This window comes from Lepeophtheirus salmonis, chromosome 13 (assembly GCF_016086655.4).
Source record: "Lepeophtheirus salmonis chromosome 13, UVic_Lsal_1.4, whole genome shotgun sequence".
NCBI lineage: Eukaryota > Metazoa > Arthropoda > Copepoda > Siphonostomatoida > Caligidae > Lepeophtheirus > Lepeophtheirus salmonis.
This window is the reverse complement of record NC_052143.2, coordinates 41,437,215-41,449,279: the sequence shown is the minus strand read 5'-3', so window position 1 is coordinate 41,449,279 and position 12,065 is coordinate 41,437,215. Positions and strand designations below refer to the sequence as shown.

Here is a 12,065-nt window from a genome sequence, read left to right as displayed (position 1 = left end):
AAGTAGATTTTATGCAGATTTTTACTTCATGTTTCTTGTAAAAATCTGAGAGAACGTTGACTGTAAGCGTATTTTTATTATATCAACTTGAAAATCCATACGAATAATTATCATAGTGTTTTCAAATGGATACACTTAATTTTGATGGGCAAAAAAAATCATGCCAAGTATTATAATGTGAAAGTACATTTATTTTATATATCCCAGGAATTTTCTTACAATATGTAGTACTTTCATTAAGTAATTTAGATGCAAAATGACAGAGAAAAAGTTCAGTAGGTCGGCATATTCAATAAATAGTTTATTTTTTTGCATTTATGACATTTGATTCAAGTTGTCTCATAAATGGAACAAACCTAGGTTTTCATAATTAGTTTTACTTTTTTGGAAATAAAACTTTTTATCACTAAAATCAGGGGGATCAAACTTTTTAAGTCGAAGGTCGTATTGACAAATAGATTATGTCTAAGATCCGCACTATGTTTATATCATACATAAATTAATATTAGAAATTTAAAAATTATTTAAAGTATTTATGTGAAAAAAACAAGTAACTCACCGGTGTCAGAAGTACAAATATTCATAAGATTTGTGCATTTGGTCGCAATCATTAAAAAACTTAGCAAGTACGGGGAAGTTGGTTGTACGGATTCTTCAAATGGTGCTCGGTAATTTTGCCTTAAACTAATTTGCCTAGGGACATTTTACCTAAAACCATTTCCCCTTATAATATTTTGCTTAAAAACCATTTTGCGTCAAGGATATACATATTGCCTTGATATATACTATTAGACGTTTTATACGCCGTTAGTGTTTATTTTGGTTCAAGTTGATGTTTCCTTTGAAATTTCTAAATCAAAATATGTTATATTTGTTTCTATAAAATGCAGTAAATGTTACTTTTTTGTTAGAAATAATGATGGAATTATGCTCTGACCTCACACTATGCTTGTTCGTCATTCTATGAGTCTTTCCTAGTATGAATAATCCATCACGTCTAATTATAATTACTTACAGAGAAGTGATTAGCAATTTTTCTATTCGAATCGTTGTTGTGTTTATATATTTTTGTGTTACCTATTATACTAATTTTATTATCTATTTTGTTTCTTGATGGAATTCATTATATATTGATATTTTATTACTGTATGAATTGAAATTTTGTGGCATACTTCCATCATTATTCCAAAAGAAAACAACTATTTAATGCATTTTATTGTAATACAAATTATATATTTTTTTTATTAATAAAAATTCCAACAGAACATTGATTTTAACCAAAAATATCAGAAACGGCCTGTAAATCTCATTTATTTATACATTAAGGCAAAATGTCCTAAGACAAAATAATTTAAGTCAAAACATCTCAGCACCCTTCAAACAGAGTGGAGATTTGAGTCTGTGATGAGGGACAATACAAAAATTATGCATTTAAGAAATATGAAATGTTGTAGTATATATGCCACAAAAGAAGAAATTTCGGCTTGTTAAGTCCATTTTCATGTTTATAGAGATAAAAAAAAACAAGTTAACAAGTAACTTGTTGTTAACAAGTGCAATTTAAATTCATGGAGGCATGAATTTAAATGAAATAATTTTATTATTTGGAGTAGAAACGTCTTCATGATTCATTATTAAATAATATTTACTATTTTAAGTACGTATTCATCTAGATAATATCCTTTAGTCTCGGTTTTCAGTTGTTGTTTTTCCCCCATCGCCACCAAGATATTTTTCTCTTTTTATTTTCTTGAAATACCTAAACAAAGGGGGGAAAAACAGAGCCATAGAAATAAACGGATAAAAAGTATTTGTATATTCCCAAGTTTATATACAATACATTAGATATTTGTATCTAACTACACCTCTACTCGCTTAAGAATACATATATTATTTCGTATATTAAAGTTAAGTTTATCATCTATTGAACAATCTAAAAAATATATGGAAAATCATTATCATATGTGTGTTACTCTGGTTCCTACTTTTTATGCTACAAAAAACGAGTTAAAAAATCTTACAAGAAAAAATAAATTGTCATTTTTTCAACATATCCAACTAAAAATTAATATGTTAAGTTACAAAAACTAAATTAATAAAAAAATAGAGGTTTCTCCAGTTATTTAAAACGCATGAAAGATTTAAAAGTTGTAAAATGATTGGGTAGAATTCCCATTTATAAAATAAGGATATAAAATGTATAACAGTTTAAAAGTGCATTGAGTCCATATATCTCACGATAGTTGTGTATACACCTGCGGGAAGATGAGTATCCTTTTATCTGCATCCATAAATTATCGTGAGAGTCTTTGCTATTATAGTCTCACTTTAAAGTCATTTTTTCCTCTCATTGTAAGAGCAATGAGCCAATCTGACGCCCTTGAGCTTATTTCAAACTTATGATACTCTCCAACATAGATAATAGAGGTCTCACTCGATCAGAAAAATAAAATACACGGAACAAAGATTCTATTTCTTCTTGCCAGAAAAAATATGTACGGTTCGTTTTATTTGACTTGCTGCTGTATATCGAGGATGTCTCCAACTTGTACCCAATGCCACTTATGTGAGCATGCAGTAAAGGAGTTTAAGTGTATTATTCTTAGCTTGATTGCTTCTTCCTCCATATTAAGGTTGTTCCAGCACTTTGCAAAAATTAATCTTGTTGTTGATTTTTGTTTTAAATGATTTTTTTTTCCACTGAAATAATTTCTATAAAGAAGAGGATTGGCGGGCAATTGGTAGTACGAGTCTAGGAAGTGACACCTGCATGAAGAATCCAATCTGTGAGTCTTTTCAGCTCCCCTGTTGATGTTAGGGGATGTTCTTTATAGTAGTGATCAACAGGTTTAAGGGTGAGTTAAAATTGAGTGGTTCATCAAGATATAAGATATTTTTTTCATATTGTTTTCCTTGTACCAAAGGTTATAATGACAAATTAGTTTCTACTTATTTAAAATTAATTCTATTTGATACAATCACCTTTGGTGATTTTTAATATTGATTGCGCATCATGACCCCACTTTTTTTCATCAGACAAGCTGTATATATTCAATATATTTTCCCTCGGCAAAAATTCAATGAAGCAACTCATTTTTTGGCCAATATTCTGGATTTAATGTGTTTCTCTTCTAATTCTTATGTGTTCACTCATCTGTTTCCACCACATGGTCGGCCATGAGGTATTCATAGAAGGATCTAATGCATTTAAAATAAAATTGAGTTATCCCTCCCTTCAACACCTTTCTTGTAAATCTCTTGACTCAGTTATTAAGTCTTTTCTTACATCTTGTCAATGTCCTGTCCATTAAGTCATTCCTTTTTTTGTCCATAATATCCAATAAATTTTTGAACATTATGCTTGAAATCGTACAAAAGGAAAAAAAATAAAATAAGAACAACATCTGTCCAATCTATAAAAAAGAAAAACTCAACATCTCAGCGAAAAAAAAATCCATCAAATGATTTCACATTAAGTATCAATATTTATAATGAATATCTTAGTTGTGATGGGATTTTCAATTATAAAAAATTATATTACTGAATTCAAAAATAAATTATAAGTTTAATTCATAAGTCTATTTTAAAATGATGTTATTTTATCGGGGAATTACTTTAAATTGAGTGATAAATATTTTAGATAATGAGATGATTTGAAGAGGATTCATAGCAGTCATACTCATATTTGAATATAATTTAGTAACTAAATATCAGGTACTTGATGAAGATTGAATGTTGAGCTTGCAGTCACAATAAATCAGTTTGAGGGTAAAGGAATATCAACCAAACATCTGCCGTCTCTTCAGTTTGAATAGTGGCGAAGATAACGATTTGTTTTAAAATAGGCAAAAGATTGACTAATTCATGAATTGCATAGCATGTAAGTAGTCCAAATTCAGGTTCTCAATCCACAATGTAAGTTTAAAGCTATTGAGTTTATGGGTGCAGATTCAACCAGATATTCTCTATATGTGGATGAGAGGACGAGACATCCTGGATAATATATTTTCAAAGCTGATGAACAAACATATACTCATCTTCGAAATCAAATTCGAAATACTATTTTTAACACAATTAATCGATTAAAAAGGGAGATTAAATCAATTTTACTGGAGTTGAGACAGAAATTACTCAATGTAAAGTAATCTGTAAATGAAAATAGGTTCATTTAGAGATGTTCTTTCCTAATACAAGCGAAATACGACAAACTACAAAGAAATTGACAATCTAATAACTATGGCATGGATATTCCTTCTTCCATATTCACTAATAAAATAGATCTGAAATTAGATGTTAGATCAGAATGGAATATAAACAAATCCTTTTTTTTCTTCAACCAAATTGAAGCATACTTGATAATTACTTTTGGAGCACTCTTTCAAGTTTCAGCCGTCAAAAAATGAAATTTTCCGACAAAATCATTTCCTAGACGCGTCACAACTCCATGATTGGTTACTTAAATGACAAATGAGGGTTGTCAATGGACAATGGTTTAAGTTTATGCCTCTGCGTTCATGATTCCTCACTTTTTAAGAATATTACGTTTTTCTTGTACAATTGTTATTCAATGAAATTATTATCTATTTGCAAGATACTATTAAGAAGATTGCATGTATAGTACCTATCCAGATGTTAAATAATTCATGGTTAAAGTTTTCATATTCACGAATAGAGTTTCCAGCCATAGACTAAATGAAATCCCTTCAATACTGCAATAATTGATTTTCAGCACTAGTATGCTTTCAACCCTTTGTTCTCAAACTTTTTACAGTATGTATCATCTGAGAAAATATCGAAACTCCAAGTAATACTTTTACCTCCCAACTCAATATGCAATTGTACTATTAGAGGGGTTTCTTGTACTACCGGCGGTATGCATGCCATGGCTTGAGTACCACAGTTCTAAAGGATTATTAGAATTATTTATGATTCCTGGAAAATATCTTTCATCTAAAATATCATTGAAGTAATTGTAAATTATGGCACTTAATTATGTTCTGTTATAGTTCTATTCTTTACTTATACTTAGTGATGGGACGAATTATCAGAATTGGAGAATTGGGTGTTTTTCTGAAATTGGAATCGGGAAAATAATGTTTAATTTGCAATTCCGATGCTTATCTATTACTCGTTTTTAACAATTTATTACTTTTTTATATTTGAAATTTAATTTTTCAAACTTTTATGCAAAAAATTTATTTTTCTGTGAAAAAACTATATAATTTTGAAAATTTTATATAATTTTTTTTTTAAATGATTCTGCGAATAGTTGTGGATTTAAAACAAAATTAAATATCAAATTGTACATTAAAATTTTTTCTAAAAAATTTAATTTTCAAATTATTTTCATAAAAATTTTAATTTTTAGATTTTTTTTCAAAAAAAATCCAAAAAACAAGCTGATAGAAAATTTGTATTTGTTTTAATATTATTTAAAATATTAAATAATGAAAATCAGGAAGTTTTACTGGAATTGCATCGAAATCAGTATGCTAGATTTTGAAAGCTTGATAAATTTTATTTAATAAAATCACATCCAGCAGAAAAAATAGTTATCGCTTACCTTTGGGGATTATAGTTTAAAAACTATTAGTATAATAAATGTCTATCAATTAAAATATAATTTTTATATTTTCTCTGCATAATATTATTATTTATGTAAAAGATTCTGCTTTTTTTTAGCAGTAATCCATTTGATCTCCTTCCTCTCACCCTAAAAAATCAAAAAAGAGGCAATTGAAAAGGGTTTTGAATCATTCAGAAAATGCATCGTTCCCACAATCTCCTCGTACTCACAAAACTCCATGCATAGTCAATGCCATATATATGAAAATTTAAGTAAATCACCTGTATTTTGTACCTGGATTTTTTTTTTTTTTTTTTTTGAATTGGTAATCGGTAGTTTTTACTTTACTTTTCCTTAACTGTTGTCGTCATTTTATATACCCCCTTCGTATTGACCTTCCTTTCCTACTAAATTCAATTATTTTGAAAGCCGTATTGGAAATTTACGTGTGTTCATAAAAGACAGAGAGTAACCTTGAGGATTTGATTTGGAGTTATAATTGTAAAGTCCTTGTTAGACTCCGAGTAGAATTGAGGATTGACATCGGAGTCATTCTTGCTAATGTCTTTTTTTATTTTTTTATCCCCCTCCTCCCTTGACACAGCTGATTGTAGCTGATCTAATGTAACTTAAAGACAGCTAAACGTCTCTCCTACAAAACATTCTTCAAATTGTCAGGATTATCATTTTATTTTCGGTTTTTTTTAACATTCCCAAAATAAATATGACTATCATCACTACTAATATATCTTACATGATAATATTTTATCAAAACACCTATTCTCTACAGTTTACAAAATTTAATACAAAATATAATGATAAAAAGTATTCAGTTTGTTCACTGATGCTTATAGGTAGTGTGTACCATATTTTACAACCACAAAGGGCAAACAATGTGTTATGTTGCGAATATATCCAATTACCCCGAGGGCAGTACTTGGGTTAGGATTTGCAGGGAAGTAATGTAGGGTTTAAGAGAATTAGAACAAGAAAAGCCACCTTGTTTTAATTCTTATTAAATGATTTATTAGTTCAATTAATCATTTATCAAAACGCAATAAAATTTCCTAATTTGAATAAACTTTCAGTATTGTAGTATGTTACATGCAATGAATTTTAAGAGATGCATGAAAGAACTCACTGGTTTATGGTTAAATAAAAGAGGAAAGAAAGTGGGGAGAAGGAATAAAGAGGAAGAAGCGCCTAGGAAAATAATAATATCCATATAAAGCAACCATTTACTGAGATGGTCTCTTCCTCACTCTTCTTTACTTTATTTTTTTTTTTTATCTCCGAAAAAAAGTCATATTCTTTTCGATTGAACCAACTATCTAGTATTTATTGTGAGTGTTTCATTAGCTTCGAGCAGTGATTGATTAAAGAGATTTGTGAGGTTATTCAAAGACTATAAGACAAATAACAAATTTTTTGAATATATCTATACTTTTATTTTCTTAAAAAATATATCAACAATTGGAGCTATCAAAAACCCTTCATGATAACAAATTGATATGAGAGTAATTCACAGGTAAAAAACATATGCTATGTATTTTGTATCAGTTGTAACTTTTTTGTGTCATGATACTACCAATCATTTTAATTATCAACTATTAATTGATGATACCATTTCATTTATATGTATTAAAGTTATTTATTGACGAGTAATATAAATGTTGACATTTAAACTTTATTTCCCTTTATTGAACCCTTGTCGATTAGTAATTGGATGGTTCGTAGATATCCCATTAATAAATATAGTGTTGCTATTACCTACGTCTATTCTAATAAATCTGTTAAACAACTAAAAAACTCATATGTATATCAGAAAGGATCTCAGGTTGAAACTACTTGTATGTACAATATGTTTAACACATCACAGTAATTGTCCTTAAATAGATACAAATTACATTATTAATATATCAAGCATCCATGGGGATATTCAATTATTTCATTGACCGCATCAAAAAGTTCCCGGATTTCATTTTTGAGTTGTAACAAGAATAATTTGCTTATACAAGTTAGAACTTGTACACAATATATTTATACCCATAACTTTGGTTTGAACATCACAAACTTAAAGTATCTCTTATTTAAAATGCTTCATCTCAGTTCTTGGGATTAACTAGTACAATATTTACCCCTTCTGACATATTCAAGTTTACGCTTGAAGAAATACTCACAGCTAATTATAAAAGTGAGGTTGCTTTACATTTTAATAATCATTGTCAATTGTTTTATTTATAAATATCGACTGTATATTCAAAGACGACAAAATGGAAGCCAAAATAATTATTTTGCTGTAAATTTTTGCATGCCAGACAACCCCACCCGAGATTACCAATGACCTCAGAATCAACCGGACGTCTGAATATGGCATTTAAAAGCGATTTGATACCTAAGGAATAGACGCCAGAAAGTCTCGGTAAGGTAGGAAACGAACATTAAGAACAAGGACCATGATTATTCGTCTCAAAAACCAGCTTGCTATAAATCCTGCGAGGAAAATTTATGGTATGGCCAAGGATATAAATGTAAGCGAGGCTACGTTCCAAAGGATCTGTAAGGATGAATTGGTAGCAAAATCAAGAGCACAGATGAAGAAACTTTTCATAACAAAGACCACAAAGAAGGAGAGTTTGTCTATAACCAAGTATCTTTAGAATGTGTCCAAGAACATGTGGCCTGCCAGTTCTTTCGGCTTAATCCTTATGGATTATACCATCTGGGCAAAGATCGAGGGAGCTGCCTGCAATGAAACTCACGGATCTATAAAATCTTTTAAGTCAGAATGAAGACCACATGGGCTGTTTTGTCAGAAGACTACAGCCGTAAGGTTTGTGAGGCCTTCAGGAAGGGGGTGAAGGGCGTCATCGAGGCTGAGAGAAGCCATATTATAAAAATGTATATATTTTAGTCATAATTCACTAGCAATAAACCTAATTTTGTTCTCACTATCTTCATAAAATAGTTTTTGATAAAGTTTGAAAAACAATCTTCAGTGTAAACTAAAATATGACACAACTTATACTTATTGATAGAGTTAACTTCTGAAAAGGATAAGAAAATCCCTTTCAGTTTTTATAAAATAGGTATACATACATTATTGTGCTGAATAAATATTAATTATTAGGGTTTGAGCTATTTAAATCGATTTTCTTTGCCATTTGACAAAAATATAATACGATTCTTAATGTTCTTTATATTGACTTATTTGAGAGCTTGATGCTTTGACAGGATCCTAATAGATAATAATGTATTTGAATGTCCTTTCCCATTATGTTATATATATATATACACAATATACATTTAGTTTAAGGAACTTGAAGATTATTACAATGAAATTCCTTGGAGTTTTTTTTTCATTAAGTGCTATCCGTGAGTCAAATACGTAAAATTTTGATGGAAAAAAAAATGAATTGATTCACTTGTAGTTCGTTCTTTTTAAAAAAACAACAACCAGGAAATTACTATCTGATGAAATAAGGGATGGGAATGTGAGGGAATGAGGTATTAAATGTTATAATAATACTTATATTGAAAAACGATAGAAAATAATTAAATTTTCAGTAAAGGTTTCTATTTAATCAAATTTAATAATCATTGACAGCAGTGATTCTCATTTTGTGGTACACCAACTCTCCCCTTTAGTGGTTCGTAGAGGCTTGAGTAGTGATAAGAGGGTAAGGTGAGTTTTGATATAAGAAAAAGATCAACCAATATTTCTGAAATAAAAGGTCCTCCAAAGTTTTGGATAACATTCTGTCAAAAGTTACTAAACTCATGAAGTTTTAAATAATGATAGTATTTGGAGATCTGTATATATATATATATATTTCCTCAGATGGTACAAGATATAAAAAGTTTGAGAACCACTGATCTACATACACAGATCATCACTCATAATTTCTTAGCATTATATACTTATTCATGTGTCTTTTGCTTGTTCATACTTCTTTTCACACCTCTTTGAAGGTTTTTTTTAAAATCCATTTGAAAGAAATGACTTGTTCAACACTAAGGATGAATGGAATAGTTTCATAATAAATGTATATACATATAAAGTTACAGGTATATTATTGATTTAAGTGATGAAAAGGAAAATATTTTTATTAAAAATTATTTTAAAGAAAATAAATGTTTTGTCAATAACATAAAAGGGTTTTAATAAATATGTTGGTATATAAAGAATTTAATATTAAATTAGTTCTAAAATAAAACTCCTATTACCGGTACTAATTTACTTACCAATAAGTATGTAATGTGGCTTTCAAAATCTATCTTGGGGTTCGAGAGGGTTTAATAAACGGGTTCGAACGTAATTTCTTCTAGGACAAGATACTTAGACATGTAAGTAATTATTAATATAGTATTGTGTACCTATATAATGCGTTGATTATTAAATGATAATATACTCTAATAAAATTGTATACTTAAGGATAATAATCAATAGTTATTATTATTTGATTGATCTAAACATAACAAGGCGCAGTCGGTAGGATTGTGAAGATTGGGATAGCAAAAAGATTCAAAAATGCTTAGGAAGTGTGAATTAGAACAAGATAATCCAAATTTTGATGGAGGATGTGTTAGAAGGAAATCTACCATCAGTCAATAGAAGTAAAAAACTGATCCGATGATGATTATCATCATGGTCTTGATGGATGAGCAAAAATAAGGTTGTGAAGACTCATCAAAAGAATAGAACAACACCGTTAAATTGTGAAAAAAAATATTTAGCATTTAATCACTAAGATAATGATAAAATAGTGGGCCGATCGTTGGAGGAAGAAAATGTAAGAAAAATAAGTCAATAGATGGCAATACATATGAAATCTCCACTTCAACTCAGAGAAAACTTTAGTTATATAGAGTTGGTTAATTAAAATGCATTAAGAAAATGTGTTGACTCTGAGATTAAGTGATCAGAACTAATCGAAAATAAGGTAGTTTTCAAATCATTGTGCTATCTTGCTAAATCCCAAATAATATAGGACATGCCATGTCAATTTAAGTGGATGACGAAAATTCTTTAAAAAAAAGTTATGGGACTTATAGAAATTACCTTAATCACCAAAATAATGTGGTATTGGAACGGGTCAAAGAAGTGGGAAGGAAGAAGAGGAAAGATGAGAATTTTCCTTCATTTTACACGGCTTTACATATGTTACCCAGCAAAAAATGTTGGATTAAGGGAGATATAATTTTAATACTGGATTATATTTAGAACTAATTGCAAAGAAAAGAAAAACCCCGCTGTCTAAGTCATAAGACTTGTCACTTTTAGATGTTATATCCTTTTTCTGAAGTGGAGAAAAGGGTAACATTCAGGAGGAAGCAATGGTAGAAAAGTCTAATTCAATATCAAGTTCTTATTGTGGAAGAGATTTTTTTTTAAATGTCCTGTATATGGGAGAAATTATGAAATTAGATGAAAAATCCAGACTTGTATTATGACTTTTTGGGTAAGATACCAAATGGTTTTGTTGCGACAGGGAACGCATATTGCTTTCTTGGAGATTAGACACGGTCTAATATCAAAATATTTTCCATCCGATATAATTAAAAAAAAAATTTTTTATCTGATATTCCGATCCAATATTTTTCAAACATTTTTTTTTTTTTTTCAAAATAGATTTGTTTTGGTTTGTTTATAGATTCATATCCTAAGGATACAATATATTTTTTTACATTAGAAGCAAATATTTATTAGTAGCTTTTTAGTGACAATAATTTTATTTTGGAATGGAATCTGGTTGGTTATTTTGAAGTTGTACTAAAAAAGAATCCTGTTGCTGAATCATCTTGTTTTAGCCCTTGTTGTTAAATGATTTACTTGAATGAATAAAGCTCACTCGTGAGACACAAATTTGTTTGAATAACAATATTCGAGTTATAAATTACGGATACATGGAAGATAAACTCGACAAGATGTTGTAATGAATAAATCTTACTATTGACTATTATAACCCATTTATGATTCCTTTAGTCGTATAAAAGGCACCAGCTCGACCATTATTGGCCAATTTGGCAATGAAAAAAGAGAGCAATTGGCTTTTGTGTCTCTTTCACAAGACTTATATTCCGGCTCTTAAAAGACTCAGAAAACATTTTGATGGTGGATTGGCACTCTTGAGCAGAGTTTAACACAAAATATACAAGAACAATTTAACTGATATGTCTAATAAAACAGATCTTGAATGTAGATCGACTGTGTGTAATTATAGTAAATATACTCAGCAGTGACCTATCAAGAAGTTTTTTGTAGTCCATCTCTCAAACTTTGCCTGCTTAACAAGGAATTATTTGGCAAGGGTATCCTATCTTTGATTCTACATCAACAGTGGATATCGTGAGACAAAAGGAATTTTTTCAAGGGTATAGAAAGTCAAAGGGACTTAAAAATGGGGTCAATAAATGGTAATATAATTACTGTTCGTGACCTGAACCCCACCACAAACTCTTTGTTATGGAAAATATCGTTTTCCCATTAAAAAATCTA

General features: G+C 29.3%; 1 protein-coding gene across 1 annotated transcript in view; it reads left to right on the top strand.

Annotated features, from left to right (window-relative positions):
* Nucleotides 1-6,803: 6,803 nt before the first annotated feature.
* LOC121128523 (uncharacterized) overlaps nt 6,804-12,065 on the top strand; it is a 148,532-nt gene continuing 143,270 nt past the window's right edge. The window contains exon 1 of the mRNA XM_040724107.2: nt 6,804-7,094. The gene's annotated coding sequence lies outside the window, so the exon portion shown is untranslated. The remainder of the gene's footprint in view (nt 7,095-12,065) is intronic.